Here is a 19509-nt window from a genome sequence, read left to right on the forward strand (position 1 = left end):
CAGCCTAAGAAAGAGCAGTGGGCTGAGGCCAGCTCCAGTCAAGAAAAGTGGGAAGCTGCAAGGTTGTTCCAGTTCTGCGCTCCCCTTGGCATGCCTCCCGCATTGTCAGTGTCCCTGGAGCTCTGGGCTTTGTGGTTTTCTGAACCCTAACCCTAGGCGTTACCCTTACCCTAACCCTACTCCTAGGCGCAGCCTAAGAAATTGCATGGGGCTGAGGGGAGTTCAAGTCAGGAAAACATGAAGGCTGCAATTTGGGGCAGTGCCGCGCTCCCCTTGGCATGCCTTTCGTATTGTCAGTGTCCCTGGAGCTCTGGGCTTTGTGGTTTTCTGAATCCTAACCCTGGGCGTAACCCTAACCCTAACCCTAGCTCCAGGCGCAGCCTAAGAAACAGCAGTGGCTGAGGCCAGCTCCAGTCAGGAAAAGAGGGAAGCTGTAAGGTTGTTCCAGTTCTGCGCTCCCCTTGGCATGCCTCTCGCATTGTCAGTGTCCCTGGAGCTCTGGGCTTTGTGGTTTTCTGAATCCTAACCCTGGGCGTAACCCTAACCCTAACCCTAGCTCCAGGCACAGCCTAAGAAACAGCAGTGGCTGAGGCCAGCTCCAGTCAAGAAAAGTGGGAAGCTGTAAGGTTGTTCCAGTTCTGCGCTCCCCTTGGCATGCCTCTCGCATTGTCAGTGTCCCTGGAGCTCTGGGCTTTGTGGTTTTCTGAATCCTAACCCTGGGCGTAACCCTAACCCTAACCCTAGCTCCAGGCGCAGCCTAAGAAACAGCAGTGGCTGAGGCCAGCTCCAGTCAGGAAAAGAGGGAAGCTGTAAGGTTGTTCCAGTTCTGCGCTCCCCTTGGCATGCCTCTCGCATTGTCAGTGTCCCTGGAGCTCTGGGCTTTGTGGTTTTCTGAATCCTAACCCTAGGCGTAACCCTAACCCTAACCCTAGCTCCAGGCACAGCCTAAGAAAGAGCAGTGGGCTGAGGCCAGCTCCAGTCAAGAAAAGTGGGAAGCTGCAAGGTTGTTCCAGTTCTGCGCTCCCCTTGGCATGCCTCCCGCATTGTCAGTGTCCCTGGAGCTCTGGGCTTTGTGGTTTTCTGAACCCTAACCCTAGGCGTTACCCTTACCCTAACCCTACTCCTAGGCGCAGCCTAAGAAATTGCATGGGGCTGAGGGGAGTTCCAGTCAGGAAAACATGAAGGCTGCAATTTGGGGCAGTGCCGCGCTCCCCTTGGCATGCCTTTCGTATTGTCAGTGTCCCTGGAGCTCTGGGCTTTGTGGTTTTCTGAATCCTAACCCTGGGCGTAACCCTAACCCTAACCCTAGCTCCAGGCGCAGCCTAAGAAACAGCAGTGGCTGAGGCCAGCTCCAGTCAGGAAAAGAGGGAAGCTGTAAGGTTGTTCCAGTTCTGCGCTCCCCTTGGCATGCCTCTCGCATTGTCAGTGTCCCTGGAGCTCTGGGCTTTGTGGTTTTCTGAATCCTAACCCTAGGCGTAACCCTAACCCTAACCCTAGCTCCAGGCACAGCCTAAGAAAGAGCAGTGGGCTGAGGCCAGCTCCAGTCAAGAAAAGTGGGAAGCTGCAAGGTTGTTCCAGTTCTGCGCTCCCCTTGGCATGCCTTTCGTATTGTCAGTGTCCCTGGAGCTCTGGGCTTTGTGGTTTTCTGAATCCTAACCCTGGGCGTAACCCTAACCCTAACCCTAGCTCCAGGCGCAGCCTAAGAAACAGCAGTGGCTGAGGCCAGCTCCAGTCAGGAAAAGAGGGAAGCTGTAAGGTTGTTCCAGTTCTGCGCTCCCCTTGGCATGCCTCCCGCATTGTCAGTGTCCCTGGAGCTCTGGGCTTTGTGGTTTTCTGAACCCTAACCCTAGGCGTTACCCTTACCCTAACCCTACTCCTAGGCGCAGCCTAAGAAATTGCATGGGGCTGAGGGGAGTTCCAGTCAGGAAAACATGAAGGCTGCAATTTGGGGCAGTGCCGCGCTCCCCTTGGCATGCCTTTCGTATTGTCAGTGTCCCTGGAGCTCTGGGCTTTGTGGTTTTCTGAATCCTAACCCTGGGCGTAACCCTAACCCTAACCCTAGCTCCAGGCGCAGCCTAAGAAACAGCAGTGGCTGAGGCCAGCTCCAGTCAAGAAAAGTGGGAAGCTGTAAGGTTGTTCCAGTTCTGCGCTCCCCTTGGCATGCCTCTCGCATTGTCAGTGTCCCTGGAGCTCTGGGCTTTGTGGTTTTCTGAATCCTAACCCTGGGCGTAACCCTAACCCTAACCCTAGCTCCAGGCGCAGCCTAAGAAACAGCAGTGGGCTGAGGCCAGCTCCAGTCAGGAAAAGAGGGAAGCTGCAAGGTTGTTCCAGTTCGGCGCTCCCCTTGGCATGCCTCTCGCATTGTCAGTGTCCCTGGAGCTCTGGGCTTTGTGGTTTTCTGAGCCCTAATGTAGCGGCTCAGGTGGCTGCAGCTACTCTTTGTCCTGAGGAGAACTCAGGCAAGCAGCTGTGGTGGTTAGCAACCCAAGTTAAGCATGTGACTTTGCAGTCATGGTGTGAACCTATGATTCCCTTGTTTTGCCTTTTGCATGTTTTCCCCTGATTAGTTAATATTTTGTCTCCTTGTTTTTTGTATGAAATGATGTAGATTCATTTTCCTTCTTTAATATGTATTAGCTCTAGAAAGTTCCTTGTTCCTCGACGCCCCATTGGATCCTTCCCTGAGTCCCTCCTATGTGTTGTTCCCAGTGGTTCCCTTCCCGTCAATCCCACCTGCTTGTGTCTATACCATTGGCTGAGATCCCTTTCCCCACCTACTCCATACCCAGTATAAGATCCCTGGACCCTCCCAGCAATTGGCCTCTTCGTCCTGTCTTTTCACGGGAATAAGCCTGCGTGGAACACATACAGAGAGTCCCCTCCTCCCTTTACTTCTTTCCCTTGGCCTGCGTGCCTGCATAATGGTGACAGGAAGATACAGCCCCTTTGGGTGAGGAGCTCTAACCAGTTTTCACTGAATGCTGGGCACTGAGGGCTGCCTTCCAGAGGGGTTTCAGCGTTGACATCCGGGCTTCTTTGTGTTGGCACGCGAGAGGTGAAACCATCCTTCTGCAAGCTCCCAGGGGCTGAAAATACCTCCACCCGAACCTTCCCCTAAGCCTAACCCTACACCTAGGCACAGTCAGAGAAACTGCATTGGGCTGAGGGGAGTTCAAGTCAGGAAAACATGAAGGCTGCAAGGTTTGGCCAGTGCCACGCTCCCCTTGGCATGCCTCTCGCATTGTCAGTGTCCCTGGAGCTCTGGGCTTTGTGGTTTTCTGAATCCTAACCCTAGGCGTAACCCTAACCCTAACCCTAGCTCCAGGCACAGCCTAAGAAAGAGCAGTGGGCTGAGGCCAGCTCCAGTCAAGAAAAGTGGGAAGCTGTAAGGTTGTTCCAGTTCTGCGCTCCCCTTGGCATGCCTCCCGCATTGTCAGTGTCCCTGGAGCTCTGGGCTTTGTGGTTTTCTGAACCCTAACCCTAGGCGTTACCCTTACCCTAACCCTACTCCTAGGCGCAGCCTAAGAAATTGCATGGGGCTGAGGGGAGTTCCAGTCAGGAAAACATGAAGGCTGCAATTTGGGGCAGTGCCGCGCTCCCCTTGGCATGCCTTTCGTATTGTCAGTGTCCCTGGAGCTCTGGGCTTTGTGGTTTTCTGAATCCTAACCCTGGGCGTAACCCTAACCCTAACCCTAGCTCCAGGCGCAGCCTAAGAAACAGCAGTGGCTGAGGCCAGCTCCAGTCAGGAAAAGAGGGAAGCTGTAAGGTTGTTCCAGTTCTGCGCTCCCCTTGGCATGCCTCTCGCATTGTCAGTGTCCCTGGAGCTCTGGGCTTTGTGGTTTTCTGAATCCTAACCCTCGGCGTAACCCTAACCCTAACCCTAGCTCCAGGCACAGCCTAAGAAAGAGCAGTGGGCTGAGGCCAGCTCCAGTCAAGAAAAGTGGGAAGCTGTAAGGTTGTTCCAGTTCTGCGCTCCCCTTGGCATGCCTCCCGCATTGTCAGTGTCCCTGGAGCTCTGGGCTTTGTGGTTTTCTGAACCCTAACCCTAGGCGTTACCCTTACCCTAACCCTACTCCTAGGCGCAGCCTAAGAAATTGCATGGGGCTGAGGGGAGTTCCAGTCAGGAAAACATGAAGGCTGCAATTTGGGGCAGTGCCGCGCTCCCCTTGGCATGCCTTTCGTATTGTCAGTGTCCCTGGAGCTCTGGGCTTTGTGGTTTTCTGAATCCTAACCCTGGGCGTAACCCTAACCCTAACCCTAGCTCCAGGCGCAGCCTAAGAAACAGCAGTGGCTGAGGCCAGCTCCAGTCAAGAAAAGTGGGAAGCTGTAAGGTTGTTCCAGTTCTGCGCTCCCCTTGGCATGCCTCTCGCATTGTCAGTGTCCCTGGAGCTCTGGGCTTTGTGGTTTTCTGAATCCTAACCCTAGGCGTAACCCTAACCCTAACCCTAGCTCCAGGCACAGCCTAAGAAAGAGCAGTGGGCTGAGGCCAGCTCCAGTCAAGAAAAGTGGGAAGCTGCAAGGTTGTTCCAGTTCTGCGCTCCCCTTGGCATGCCTTTCGTATTGTCAGTGTCCCTGGAGCTCTGGGCTTTGTGGTTTTCTGAATCCTAACCCTGGGCGTAACCCTAACCCTAACCCTAGCTCCAGGCGCAGCCTAAGAAACAGCAGTGGCTGAGGCCAGCTCCAGTCAGGAAAAGAGGGAAGCTGTAAGGTTGTTCCAGTTCTGCGCTCCCCTTGGCATGCCTCTCGCATTGTCAGTGTCCCTGGAGCTCTGGGCTTTGTGGTTTTCTGAATCCTAACCCTAGGCGTAACCCTAACCCTAACCCTAGCTCCAGGCACAGCCTAAGAAAGAGCAGTGGGCTGAGGCCAGCTCCAGTCAAGAAAAGTGGGAAGCTGCAAGGTTGTTCCAGTTCTGCGCTCCCCTTGCCATGCCTCCCGCATTGTCAGTGTCCCTGGAGCTCTGGGCTTTGTGGTTTTCTGAATCCTAACCCTAGGCGTAACCCTAACCCTAACCCTAGCTCCAGGCACAGCCTAAGAAAGAGCAGTGGGCTGAGGCCAGCTCCAGTCAGGAAAAGAGGGAAGCTGTAAGGTTGTTCCAGTTCTGCGCTCCCCTTGGCATGCCTCTCGCATTGTCAGTGTCCCTGGAGCTCTGGGCTTTGTGGTTTTCTGAATCCTAACCCTAGGCGTAACCCTAACCCTAACCCTAGCTCCAGGCACAGCCTAAGAAAGAGCAGTGGGCTGAGGCCAGCTCCAGTCAAGAAAAGTGGGAAGCTGCAAGGTTGTTCCAGTTCTGCGCTCCCCTTGGCATGCCTTTCGTATTGTCAGTGTCCCTGGAGCTCTGGGCTTTGTGGTTTTCTGAATCCTAACCCTGGGCGTAACCCTAACCCTAACCCTAGCTCCAGGCGCAGCCTAAGAAACAGCAGTGGCTGAGGCCAGCTCCAGTCAGGAAAAGAGGGAAGCTGTAAGGTTGTTCCAGTTCTGCGCTCCCCTTGGCATGCCTTTCGTATTGTCAGTGTCCCTGGAGCTCTGGGCTTTGTGGTTTTCTGAATCCTAACCCTAGGCGTAACCCTAACCCTAACCCTAGCTCCAGGCACAGCCTAAGAAAGAGCAGTGGGCTGAGGCCAGCTCCAGTCAAGAAAAGTGGGAAGCTGCAAGGTTGTTCCAGTTCTGCGCTCCCCTTGGCATGCCTCCCGCATTGTCAGTGTCCCTGGAGCTCTGGGCTTTGTGGTTTTCTGAACCCTAACCCTAGGCGTTACCCTTACCCTAACCCTACTCCTAGGCGCAGCCTAAGAAATTGCATGGGGCTGAGGGGAGTTCCAGTCAGGAAAACATGAAGGCTGCAATTTGGGGCAGTGCCGCGCTCCCCTTGGCATGCCTTTCGTATTGTCAGTGTCCCTGGAGCTCTGGGCTTTGTGGTTTTCTGAATCCTAACCCTGGGCGTAACCCTAACCCTAACCCTAGCTCCAGGCGCAGCCTAAGAAACAGCAGTGGCTGAGGCCAGCTCCAGTCAAGAAAAGTGGGAAGCTGTAAGGTTGTTCCAGTTCTGCGCTCCCCTTGGCATGCCTCTCGCATTGTCAGTGTCCCTGGAGCTCTGGGCTTTGTGGTTTTCTGAATCCTAACCCTGGGCGTAACCCTAACCCTAACCCTAGCTCCAGGCGCAGCCTAAGAAACAGCAGTGGCTGAGGCCAGCTCCAGTCAGGAAAAGAGGGAAGCTGCAAGGTTGTTCCAGTTCGGCGCTCCCCTTGGCATGCCTCTCGCATTGTCAGTGTCCCTGGAGCTCTGGGCTTTGTGGTTTTCTGAGCCCTAATGTAGCGGCTCAGGTGGCTGCAGCTACTCTTTGTCCTGAGGAGAACTCAGGCAAGCAGCTGTGGTGGTTAGCAACCCAAGTTAAGCATGTGACTTTGCAGTCATGGTGTGAACCTATGATTCCCTTGTTTTGCCTTTTGCATGTTTTCCCCTGATTAGTTAATATTTTGTCTCCTTGTTTTTTGTATGAAATGATGTAGATTCATTTTCCTTCTTTAATATGTATTAGCTCTAGAAAGTTCCTTGTTCCTCGACGCCCCATTGGATCCTTCCCTGAGTCCCTCCTATGTGTTGTTCCCAGTGGTTCCCTTCCCGTCAATCCCACCTGCTTGTGTCTATACCATTGGCTGAGATCCCTTTCCCCACCTACTCCATACCCAGTATAAGATCCCTGGACCCTCCCAGCAATTGGCCTCTTCGTCCTGTCTTTTCGCGGGAATAAGCCTGCGTGGAACACATACAGAGAGTCCCCTCCTCCCTTTACTTCTTTCCCTTGGCCTGCGTGCCTGCATAATGGTGACAGGAAGATACAGCCCCTTTGGGTGAGGAGCTCTAACCAGTTTTCACTGAATGCTGGGCACTGAGGGCTGCCTTCCAGAGGGGTTTCAGCGTTGACATCCGGGCTTCTTTGTGTTGGCACGCGAGAGGTGAAACCATCCTTCTGCAAGCTCCCAGGGGCTGAAAATACCTCCACCCGAACCTTCCCCTAAGCCTAACCCTACACCTAGGCACAGTCAGAGAAACTGCATTGGGCTGAGGGGAGTTCAAGTCAGGAAAACATGAAGGCTGCAAGGTTTGGCCAGTGCCACGCTCCCCTTGGCATGCCTCTCGCTTTGTCAGTGTCCCTGGAGCTCTGGGCTTTGTGGTTTCCTAAACCCCAACCCTAGGCATAACCCTAACCCTAACCCTAGCTCCAGGCGCAGCCTAAGAAAGAGCAGTGGGCTGAGGCCAGCTCCAGTCAGGAAAAGAGGGAAGCTGTAAGGTTGTTCCAGTTCTGCGCTCCCCTTGGCATGCCTTTCGTATTGTCAGTGTCCCTGGAGCTCTGGGCTTTGTGGTTTTCTGAATCCTAACCCTGGGCGTAACCCTAACCCTAACCCTACTCCTAGGCGCAGCCTAAGAAACAGCAGTGGCTGAGGCCAGCTCCAGTCAGGAAAAGAGGGAAGCTGTAAGGTTGTTCCAGTTCTGCGCTCCCCTTGGCATGCCTCTCGCATTGTCAGTGTCCCTGGAGCTCTGGGCTTTGTGGTTTTCTGAATCCTAACCCTAGGCGTAACCCTAACCCTAACCCTAGCTCCAGGCACAGCCTAAGAAAGAGCAGTGGGCTGAGGCCAGCTCCAGTCAAGAAAAGTGGGAAGCTGCAAGGTTGTTCCAGTTCTGCGCTCCCCTTGGCATGCCTCCCGCATTGTCAGTGTCCCTGGAGCTCTGGGCTTTGTGGTTTTCTGAACCCTAACCCTAGGCGTTACCCTTACCCTAACCCTACTCCTAGGCGCAGCCTAAGAAATTGCATGGGGCTGAGGGGAGTTCCAGTCAGGAAAACATGAAGGCTGCAATTTGGGGCAGTGCCGCGCTCCCCTTGGCATGCCTTTCGTATTGTCAGTGTCCCTGGAGCTCTGGGCTTTGTGGTTTTCTGAATCCTAACCCTGGGCGTAACCCTAACCCTAACCCTAGCTCCAGGCGCAGCCTAAGAAACAGCAGTGGCTGAGGCCAGCTCCAGTCAGGAAAAGAGGGAAGCTGTAAGGTTGTTCCAGTTCTGCGCTCCCCTTGGCATGCCTCTCGCATTGTCAGTGTCCCTGGAGCTCTGGGCTTTGTGGTTTTCTGAATCCTAACCCTAGGCGTAACCCTAACCCTAACCCTAGCTCCAGGCACAGCCTAAGAAAGAGCAGTGGGCTGAGGCCAGCTCCAGTCAAGAAAAGTGGGAAGCTGTAAGGTTGTTCCAGTTCTGCGCTCCCCTTGGCATGCCTCCCGCATTGTCAGTGTCCCTGGAGCTCTGGGCTTTGTGGTTTTCTGAACCCTAACCCTAGGCGTTACCCTTACCCTAACCCTACTCCTAGGCGCAGCCTAAGAAATTGCATGGGGCTGAGGGGAGTTCCAGTCAGGAAAACATGAAGGCTGCAATTTGGGGCAGTGCCGCGCTCCCCTTGGCATGCCTTTCGTATTGTCAGTGTCCCTGGAGCTCTGGGCTTTGTGGTTTTCTGAATCCTAACCCTGGGCGTAACCCTAACCCTAACCCTAGCTCCAGGCGCAGCCTAAGAAACAGCAGTGGCTGAGGCCAGCTCCAGTCAGGAAAAGAGGGAAGCTGCAAGGTTGTTCCAGTTCGGCGCTCCCCTTGGCATGCCTCTCGCATTGTCAGTGTCCCTGGAGCTCTGGGCTTTGTGGTTTTCTGAGCCCTAATGTAGCGGCTCAGGTGGCTGCAGCTACTCTTTGTCCTGAGGAGAACTCAGGCAAGCAGCTGTGGTGGTTAGCAACCCAAGTTAAGCATGTGACTTTGCAGTCATGGTGTGAACCTATGATTCCCTTGTTTTGCCTTTTGCATGTTTTCCCCTGATTAGTTAATATTTTGTCTCCTTGTTTTTTGTATGAAATGATGTAGATTCATTTTCCTTCTTTAATATGTATTAGCTCTAGAAAGTTCCTTGTTCCTCGACGCCCCATTGGATCCTTCCCTGAGTCCCTCCTATGTGTTGTTCCCAGTGGTTCCCTTCCCGTCAATCCCACCTGCTTGTGTCTATACCATTGGCTGAGATCCCTTTCCCCACCTACTCCATACCCAGTATAAGATCCCTGGACCCTCCCAGCAATTGGCCTCTTCGTCCTGTCTTTTCGCGGGAATAAGCCTGCGTGGAACACATACAGAGAGTCCCCTCCTCCCTTTACTTCTTTCCCTTGGCCTGCGTGCCTGCATAATGGTGACAGGAAGATACAGCCCCTTTGGGTGAGGAGCTCTAACCAGTTTTCACTGAATGCTGGGCACTGAGGGCTGCCTTCCAGAGGGGTTTCAGCGTTGACATCCGGGCTTCTTTGTGTTGGCACGCGAGAGGTGAAACCATCCTTCTGCAAGCTCCCAGGGGCTGAAAATACCTCCACCCGAACCTTCCCCTAAGCCTAACCCTACACCTAGGCACAGTCAGAGAAACTGCATTGGGCTGAGGGGAGTTCAAGTCAGGAAAACATGAAGGCTGCAAGGTTTGGCCAGTGCCACGCTCCCCTTGGCATGCCTCTCGCATTGTCAGTGTCCCTGGAGCTCTGGGCTTTGTGGTTTTCTGAATCCTAACCCTAGGCGTAACCCTAACCCTAACCCTAGCTCCAGGCACAGCCTAAGAAAGAGCAGTGGGCTGAGGCCAGCTCCAGTCAAGAAAAGTGGGAAGCTGCAAGGTTGTTCCAGTTCTGCGCTCCCCTTGGCATGCCTCCCGCATTGTCAGTGTCCCTGGAGCTCTGGGCTTTGTGGTTTTCTGAACCCTAACCCTAGGCGTTACCCTTACCCTAACCCTACTCCTAGGCGCAGCCTAAGAAATTGCATGGGGCTGAGGGGAGTTCCAGTCAGGAAAACATGAAGGCTGCAATTTGGGGCAGTGCCGCGCTCCCCTTGGCATGCCTTTCGTATTGTCAGTGTCCCTGGAGCTCTGGGCTTTGTGGTTTTCTGAATCCTAACCCTGGGCGTAACCCTAACCCTAACCCTAGCTCCAGGCGCAGCCTAAGAAACAGCAGTGGCTGAGGCCAGCTCCAGTCAAGAAAAGTGGGAAGCTGTAAGGTTGTTCCAGTTCTGCGCTCCCCTTGGCATGCCTCTCGCATTGTCAGTGTCCCTGGAGCTCTGGGCTTTGTGGTTTTCTGAATCCTAACCCTGGGCGTAACCCTAACCCTAACCCTAGCTCCAGGCGCAGCCTAAGAAACAGCAGTGGCTGAGGCCAGCTCCAGTCAGGAAAAGAGGGAAGCTGCAAGGTTGTTCCAGTTCGGCGCTCCCCTTGGCATGCCTCTCGCATTGTCAGTGTCCCTGGAGCTCATTGCTTTGTGGTTTTCTGAGCCCTAATGTAGCGGCTCAGGTGGCTGCAGCTACTCTTTGTCCTGAGGAGAACTCAGGCAAGCAGCTGTGGTGGTTAGCAACCCAAGTTAAGCATGTGACTTTGCAGTCATGGTGTGAACCTATGATTCCCTTGTTTTGCCTTTTGCATGTTTTCCCCTGATTAGTTAATATTTTGTCTCCTTGTTTTTTGTATGAAATGATGTAGATTCATTTTCCTTCTTTAATATGTATTAGCTCTAGAAAGTTCCTTGTTCCTCGACGCCCCATTGGATCCTTCCCTGAGTCCCTCCTATGTGTTGTTCCCAGTGGTTCCCTTCCCGTCAATCCCACCTGCTTGTGTCTATACCATTGGCTGAGATCCCTTTCCCCACCTACTCCATACCCAGTATAAGATCCCTGGACCCTCCCAGCAATTGGCCTCTTCGTCCTGTCTTTTCACGGGAATAAGCCTGCGTGGAACACATACAGAGAGTCCCCTCCTCCCTTTACTTCTTTCCCTTGGCCTGCGTGCCTGCATAATGGTGACAGGAAGATACAGCCCCTTTGGGTGAGGAGCTCTAACCAGTTTTCACTGAATGCTGGGCACTGAGGGCTGCCTTCCAGAGGGGTTTCAGCGTTGACATCCGGGCTTCTTTGTGTTGGCACGCGAGAGGTGAAACCATCCTTCTGCAAGCTCCCAGGGGCTGAAAATACCTCCACCCGAACCTTCCCCTAAGCCTAACCCTACACCTAGGCACAGTCAGAGAAACTGCATTGGGCTGAGGGGAGTTCAAGTCAGGAAAACATGAAGGCTGCAAGGTTTGGCCAGTGCCACGCTCCCCTTGGCATGCCTCTCGCTTTGTCAGTGTCCCTGGAGCTCTGGGCTTTGTGGTTTCCTAAACCCCAACCCTAGGCATAACCCTAACCCTAACCCTAGCTCCAGGCGCAGCCTAAGAAAGAGCAGTGGGCTGAGGCCAGCTCCAGTCAGGAAAAGAGGGAAGCTGTAAGGTTGTTCCAGTTCTGCGCTCCCCTTGGCATGCCTCTCGCATTGTCAGTGTCCCTGGAGCTCTGGGCTTTGTGGTTTTCTGAATCCTAACCCTAGGCGTAACCCTAACCCTAACCCTAGCTCCAGGCACAGCCTAAGAAAGAGCAGTGGGCTGAGGCCAGCTCCAGTCAAGAAAAGTGGGAAGCTGCAAGGTTGTTCCAGTTCTGCGCTCCCCTTGGCATGCCTCTCGCATTGTCAGTGTCCCTGGAGCTCTGGGCTTTGTGGTTTTCTGAATCCTAACCCTAGGCGTAACCCTAACCCTAACCCTAGCTCCAGGCACAGCCTAAGAAAGAGCAGTGGGCTGAGGCCAGCTCCAGTCAAGAAAAGTGGGAAGCTGTAAGGTTGTTCCAGTTCTGCGCTCCCCTTGGCATGCCTCCCGCATTGTCAGTGTCCCTGGAGCTCTGGGCTTTGTGGTTTTCTGAACCCTAACCCTAGGCGTTACCCTTACCCTAACCCTACTCCTAGGCGCAGCCTAAGAAATTGCATGGGGCTGAGGGGAGTTCCAGTCAGGAAAACATGAAGGCTGCAATTTGGGGCAGTGCCGCGCTCCCCTTGGCATGCCTTTCGTATTGTCAGTGTCCCTGGAGCTCTGGGCTTTGTGGTTTTCTGAATCCTAACCCTGGGCGTAACCCTAACCCTAACCCTAGCTCCAGGCGCAGCCTAAGAAACAGCAGTGGCTGAGGCCAGCTCCAGTCAGGAAAAGAGGGAAGCTGTAAGGTTGTTCCAGTTCTGCGCTCCCCTTGGCATGCCTCTCGCATTGTCAGTGTCCCTGGAGCTCTGGGCTTTGTGGTTTTCTGAATCCTAACCCTAGGCGTAACCCTAACCCTAACCCTAGCTCCAGGCACAGCCTAAGAAAGAGCAGTGGGCTGAGGCCAGCTCCAGTCAAGAAAAGTGGGAAGCTGCAAGGTTGTTCCAGTTCTGCGCTCCCCTTGGCATGCCTCCCGCATTGTCAGTGTCCCTGGAGCTCTGGGCTTTGTGGTTTTCTGAACCCTAACCCTAGGCGTTACCCTTACCCTAACCCTACTCCTAGGCGCAGCCTAAGAAATTGCATGGGGCTGAGGGGAGTTCCAGTCAGGAAAACATGAAGGCTGCAATTTGGGGCAGTGCCGCGCTCCCCTTGGCATGCCTTTCGTATTGTCAGTGTCCCTGGAGCTCTGGGCTTTGTGGTTTTCTGAATCCTAACCCTGGGCGTAACCCTAACCCTAACCCTAGCTCCAGGCACAGCCTAAGAAAGAGCAGTGGGCTGAGGCCAGCTCCAGTCAAGAAAAGTGGGAAGCTGTAAGGTTGTTCCAGTTCTGCGCTCCCCTTGGCATGCCTTTCGTATTGTCAGTGTCCCTGGAGCTCTGGGCTTTGTGGTTTTCTGAATCCTAACCCTGGGCGTAACCCTAACCCTAACCCTAGCTCCAGGCGCAGCCTAAGAAACAGCAGTGGCTGAGGCCAGCTCCAGTCAGGAAAAGAGGGAAGCTGTAAGGTTGTTCCAGTTCGGCGCTCCCCTTGGCATGCCTCTCGCATTGTCAGTGTCCCTGGAGCTCTGGGCTTTGTGGTTTTCTGAATCCTAACCCTAGGCGTAACCCTAACCCTAACCCTAGCTCCAGGCACAGCCTAAGAAAGAGCAGTGGGCTGAGGCCAGCTCCAGTCAAGAAAAGTGGGAAGCTGCAAGGTTGTTCCAGTTCTGCGCTCCCCTTGGCATGCCTCCCGCATTGTCAGTGTCCCTGGAGCTCTGGGCTTTGTGGTTTTCTGAACCCTAACCCTAGGCGTTACCCTTACCCTAACCCTACTCCTAGGCGCAGCCTAAGAAATTGCATGGGGCTGAGGGGAGTTCCAGTCAGGAAAACATGAAGGCTGCAATTTGGGGCAGTGCCGCGCTCCCCTTGGCATGCCTTTCGTATTGTCAGTGTCCCTGGAGCTCTGGGCTTTGTGGTTTTCTGAATCCTAACCCTGGGCGTAACCCTAACCCTAACCCTAGCTCCAGGCGCAGCCTAAGAAACAGCAGTGGCTGAGGCCAGCTCCAGTCAGGAAAAGAGGGAAGCTGTAAGATTGTTCCAGTTCGGCGCTCCCCTTGGCATGCCTCTCGCATTGTCAGTGTCCCTGGAGCTCTGGGCTTTGTGGTTTTCTGAATCCTAACCCTAGGCGTAACCCTAACCCTAACCCTAGCTCCAGGCACAGCCTAAGAAAGAGCAGTGGGCTGAGGCCAGCTCCAGTCAAGAAAAGTGGGAAGCTGCAAGGTTGTTCCAGTTCTGCGCTCCCCTTGGCATGCCTCCCGCATTGTCAGTGTCCCTGGAGCTCTGGGCTTTGTGGTTTTCTGAACCCTAACCCTAGGCGTTACCCTTACCCTAACCCTACTCCTAGGCGCAGCCTAAGAAATTGCATGGGGCTGAGGGGAGTTCCAGTCAGGAAAACATGAAGGCTGCAATTTGGGGCAGTGCCGCGCTCCCCTTGGCATGCCTTTCGTATTGTCAGTGTCCCTGGAGCTCTGGGCTTTGTGGTTTTCTGAATCCTAACCCTGGGCGTAACCCTAACCCTAACCCTAGCTCCAGGCGCAGCCTAAGAAACAGCAGTGGCTGAGGCCAGCTCCAGTCAGGAAAAGAGGGAAGCTGCAAGGTTGTTCCAGTTCGGCGCTCCCCTTGGCATGCCTCTCGCATTGTCAGTGTCCCTGGAGCTCATTGCTTTGTGGTTTTCTGAGCCCTAATGTAGCGGCTCAGGTGGCTGCAGCTACTCTTTGTCCTGAGGAGAACTCAGGCAAGCAGCTGTGGTGGTTAGCAACCCAAGTTAAGCATGTGACTTTGCAGTCATGGTGTGAACCTATGATTCCCTTGTTTTGCCTTTTGCATGTTTTCCCCTGATTAGTTAATATTTTGTCTCCTTGTTTTTTGTATGAAATGATGTAGATTCATTTTCCTTCTTTAATATGTATTAGCTCTAGAAAGTTCCTTGTTCCTCGACGCCCCATTGGATCCTTCCCTGAGTCCCTCCTATGTGTTGTTCCCAGTGGTTCCCTTCCCGTCAATCCCACCTGCTTGTGTCTATACCATTGGCTGAGATCCCTTTCCCCACCTACTCCATACCCAGTATAAGATCCCTGGACCCTCCCAGCAATTGGCCTCTTCGTCCTGTCTTTTCACGGGACTAAACCTGCGTGGAACACATACAGAGAGTCCCCTCCTCCCTTTACTTCTTTCCCTTGGCCTGCGTGCCTGCATAATGGTGACAGGAAGATACAGCCCCTTTGGGTGAGGAGCTCTAACCAGTTTTCACTGAATGCTGGGCACTGAGGGCTGCCTTCCAGAGGGGTTTCAGCGTTGACATCCGGGCTTCTTTGTGTTGGCACGCGAGAGGTGAAACCATCCTTCTGCAAGCTCCCAGGGGCTGAAAATACCTCCACCCGAACCTTCCCCTAAGCCTAACCCTACACCTAGGCACAGTCAGAGAAACTGCATTGGGCTGAGGGGAGTTCAAGTCAGGAAAACAAGAAGGCTGCAAGGTTTGGCCAGTGCCACGCTCCCCTTGGCATGCCTCTTGCTTTGTCAGTGTCCCTGGAGCTCTGGGCTTTGTGGTTTCCTAAACCCCAACCCTAGGCATATCCCTAACCCTAACCCTAGCTCCAGGCGCAGCCTAAGAAAGAGCAGTGGGCTGAGGCCAGCTCCAGTCAAGAAAAGTGGGAAGCTGCAAGGTTGTTCCAGTTCTGCGCTCCCCTTGGCATGCCTCTCGCATTGTCAGTGTCCCTGGAGCTCTGGGCTTTGTGGTTTTCTGAATCCTAACCCTAGGCGTAACCCTAACCCTAACCCTAGCTCCAGGCACAGCCTAAGAAAGAGCAGTGGGCTGAGGCCAGCTCCAGTCAAGAAAAGTGGGAAGCTGCAAGGTTGTTCCAGTTCTGCGCACCCCTTGGCATGCCTCCCGCATTGTCAGTGTCCCTGGAGCTCTGGGCTTTGTGGTTTTCTGAACCCTAACCCTAGGCGTTACCCTTACCCTAACCCTACTCCTAGGCGCAGCCTAAGAAATTGCATGGGGCTGAGGGGAGTTCCAGTCAGGAAAACATGAAGGCTGCAATTTGGGGCAGTGCCGCGCTCCCCTTGGCATGCCTTTCGTATTGTCAGTGTCCCTGGAGCTCTGGGCTTTGTGGTTTTCTGAATCCTAACCCTGGGCGTAACCCTAACCCTAACCCTAGCTCCAGGCGCAGCCTAAGAAACAGCAGTGGCTGAGGCCAGCTCCAGTCAAGAAAAGTGGGAAGCTGTAAGGTTGTTCCAGTTCTGCGCTCCCCTTGGCATGCCTCTCGCATTGTCAGTGTCCCTGGAGCTCTGGGCTTTGTGGTTTTCTGAATCCTAACCCTGGGCGTAACCCTAACCCTAACCCTAGCTCCAGGCGCAGCCTAAGAAACAGCAGTGGCTGAGGCCAGCTCCAGTCAGGAAAAGAGGGAAGCTGCAAGGTTGTTCCAGTTCGGCGCTCCCCTTGGCATGCCTCTCGCATTGTCAGTGTCCCTGGAGCTCTGGGCTTTGTGGTTTTCTGAGCCCTAATGTAGCGGCTCAGGTGGCTGCAGCTACTCTTTGTCCTGAGGAGAACTCAGGCAAGCAGCTGTGGTGGTTAGCAACCCAAGTTAAGCATGTGACTTTGCAGTCATGGTGTGAACCTATGATTCCCTTGTTTTGCCTTTTGCATGTTTTCCCCTGATTAGTTAATATTTTGTCTCCTTGTTTTTTGTATGAAATGATGTAGATTCATTTTCCTTCTTTAATATGTATTAGCTCTAGAAAGTTCCTTGTTCCTCGACGCCCCATTGGATCCTTCCCTGAGTCCCTCCTATGTGTTGTTCCCAGTGGTTCCCTTCCCGTCAATCCCACCTGCTTGTGTCTATACCATTGGCTGAGATCCCTTTCCCCACCTACTCCATACCCAGTATAAGATCCCTGGACCCTCCCAGCAATTGGCCTCTTCGTCCTGTCTTTTCACGGGAATAAGCCTGCGTGGAACACATACAGAGAGTCCCCTCCTCCCTTTACTTCTTTCCCTTGGCCTGCGTGCCTGCATAATGGTGACAGGAAGATACAGCCCCTTTGGGTGAGGAGCTCTAACCAGTTTTCACTGAATGCTGGGCACTGAGGGCTGCCTTCCAGAGGGGTTTCAGCGTTGACATCCGGGCTTCTTTGTGTTGGCACGCGAGAGGTGAAACCATCCTTCTGCAAGCTCCCAGGGGCTGAAAATACCTCCACCCGAACCTTCCCCTAAGCCTAACCCTACACCTAGGCACAGTCAGAGAAACTGCATTGGGCTGAGGGGAGTTCAAGTCAGGAAAACATGAAGGCTGCAAGGTTTGGCCAGTGCCACGCTCCCCTTGGCATGCCTCTCGCTTTGTCAGTGTCCCTGGAGCTCTGGGCTTTGTGGTTTCCTAAACCCCAACCCTAGGCATAACCCTAACCCTAACCCTAGCTCCAGGCGCAGCCTAAGAAAGAGCAGTGGGCTGAGGCCAGCTCCAGTCAGGAAAAGAGGGAAGCTGTAAGGTTGTTCCAGTTCTGCGCTCCCCTTGGCATGCCTCTCGCATTGTCAGTGTCCCTGGAGCTCTGGGCTTTGTGGTTTTCTGAATCCTAACCCTAGGCGTAACCCTAACCCTAACCCTAGCTCCAGGCACAGCCTAAGAAAGAGCAGTGGGCTGAGGCCAGCTCCAGTCAAGAAAAGTGGGAAGCTGCAAGGTTGTTCCAGTTCTGCGCTCCCCTTGGCATGCCTCCCGCATTGTCAGTGTCCCTGGAGCTCTGGGCTTTGTGGTTTTCTGAACCCTAACCCTAGGCGTTACCCTTACCCTAACCCTACTCCTAGGCGCAGCCTAAGAAATTGCATGGGGCTGAGGGGAGTTCCAGTCAGGAAAACATGAAGGCTGCAATTTGGGGCAGTGCCGCGCTCCCCTTGGCATGCCTTTCGTATTGTCAGTGTCCCTGGAGCTCTGGGCTTTGTGGTTTTCTGAATCCTAACCCTGGGCGTAACCCTAACCCTAACCCTAGCTCCAGGCGCAGCCTAAGAAACAGCAGTGGCTGAGGCCAGCTCCAGTCAGGAAAAGAGGGAAGCTGTAAGGTTGTTCCAGTTCTGCGCTCCCCTTGGCATGCCTCTCGCATTGTCAGTGTCCCTGGAGCTCTGGGCTTTGTGGTTTTCTGAATCCTAACCCTAGGCGTAACCCTAACCCTAACCCTAGCTCCAGGCACAGCCTAAGAAACAGCAGTGGGCTGAGGCCAGCTCCAGTCAAGAAAAGTGGGAAGCTGCAAGGTTGTTCCAGTTCTGCGCTCCCCTTGGCATGCCTCCCGCATTGTCAGTGTCCCTGGAGCTCTGGGCTTTGTGGTTTTCTGAACCCTAACCCTAGGCGTTACCCTTACCCTAACCCTCCTCCTAGGCGCAGCCTAAGAAATTGCATGGGGCTGAGGGGAGTTCCAGTCAGGAAAACATGAAGGCTGCAATTTGGGGCAGTGCCGCGCTCCCCTTGGCATGCCTTTCGTATTGTCAGTGTCCCTGGAGCTCTGGGCTTTGTGGTTTTCTGAATCCTAACCCTGGGCGTAACCCTAACCCTAACCCTAGCTCCAGGCGCAGCCTAAGAAACAGCAGTGGCTGAGGCCAGCTCCAGTCAGGAAAAGAGGGAAGCTGTAAGGTTGTTCCAGTTCTGCGCTCCCCTTGGCATGCCTCTCGCATTGTCAGTGTCCCTGGAGCTCTGGGCTTTGTGGTTTTCTGAATCCTAACCCTAGGCGTAACCCTAACCCTAACCCTAGCTCCAGGCACAGCCTAAGAAAGAGCAGTGGGCTGAGGCCAGCTCCAGTCAAGAAAAGTGGGAAGCTGCAAGGTTGTTCCAGTTCTGCGCTCCCCTTGGCATGCCTCCCGCATTGTCAGTGTCCCTGGAGCTCTGGGCTTTGTGGTTTTCTGAACCCTAACCCTAGGCGTTACCCTTACCCTAACCCTACTCCTAGGCGCAGCCTAAGAAATTGCATGGGGCTGAGGGGAGTTCCAGTCAGGAAAACATGAAGGCTGCAATTTGGGGCAGTGCCGCGCTCCCCTTGGCATGCCTTTCGTATTGTCAGTGTCCCTGGAGCTCTGGGCTTTGTGGTTTTCTGAATCCTAACCCTAGGCGTAACCCTAACCCTAACCCTAGCTCCAGGCACAGCCTAAGAAAGAGCAGTGGGCTGAGGCCAGCTCCAGTCAAGAAAAGTGGGAAGCTGCAAGGTTGTTCCAGTTCTGCGCTCCCCTTGGCATGCCTTTCGTATTGTCAGTGTCCCTGGAGCTCTGGGCTTTGTGGTTTTCTGAATCCTAACCCTGGGCGTAACCCTAACCCTAACCCTAGCTCCAGGCGCAGCCTAAGAAACAGCAGTGGCTGAGGCCAGCTCCAGTCAGGAAAAGAGGGAAGCTGTAAGGTTGTTCCAGTTCGGCGCTCCCCTTGGCATGCCTCTCGCATTGTCAGTGTCCCTGGAGCTCTGGGCTTTGTGGTTTTCTGAATCCTAACCCTAGGCGTAACCCTAACCCTAACCCTAGCTCCAGGCACAGCCTAAGAAAGAGCAGTGGGCTGAGGCCAGCTCCAGTCAAGAAAAGTGGGAAGCTGCAAGGTTGTTCCAGTTCTGCGCTCCCCTTGGCATGCCTCCCGCATTGTCAGTGTCCCTGGAGCTCTGGGCTTTGTGGTTTTCTGAACCCTAACCCTAGGCGTTCCCCTTACCCTAACCCTACTCCTAGGCGCAGCCTAAGAAATTGCATGGGGCTGAGGGGAGTTCCAGTCAGGAAAACATGAAGGCTGCAATTTGGGGCAGTGCCGCGCTCCCCTTGGCATGCCTTTCGTATTGTCAGTGTCCCTGGAGCTCTGGGCTTTGTGGTTTTCTGAATCCTAACCCTGGGCGTAACCCTAACCCTAACCCTAGCTCCAGGCGCAGCCTAAGAAACAGCAGTGGCTGAGGCCAGCTCCAGTCAGGAAAAGAGGGAAGCTGTAAGGTTGTTCCAGTTCTGCGCTCCCTTTGGCATGCCTCTCGCATTGTCAGTGTCCCTGGAGCTCTGGGCTTTGTGGTTTTCTGAATCCTAACCCTAGGCGTAACCCTAACCCTAACCCTAGCTCCAGGCACAGCCTAAGAAACAGCAGTGGGCTGAGGCCAGCTCCAGTCAAGAAAAGTGGGAAGCTGCAAGGTTGTTCCAGTTCTGCGCTCCCCTTGGCATGCCTCCC

Source organism: Coloeus monedula (genome assembly GCF_965178545.1).
Source record: "Coloeus monedula genome assembly, chromosome: 4".
NCBI classification, from domain to species: domain Eukaryota; kingdom Metazoa; phylum Chordata; class Aves; order Passeriformes; family Corvidae; genus Coloeus; species Coloeus monedula.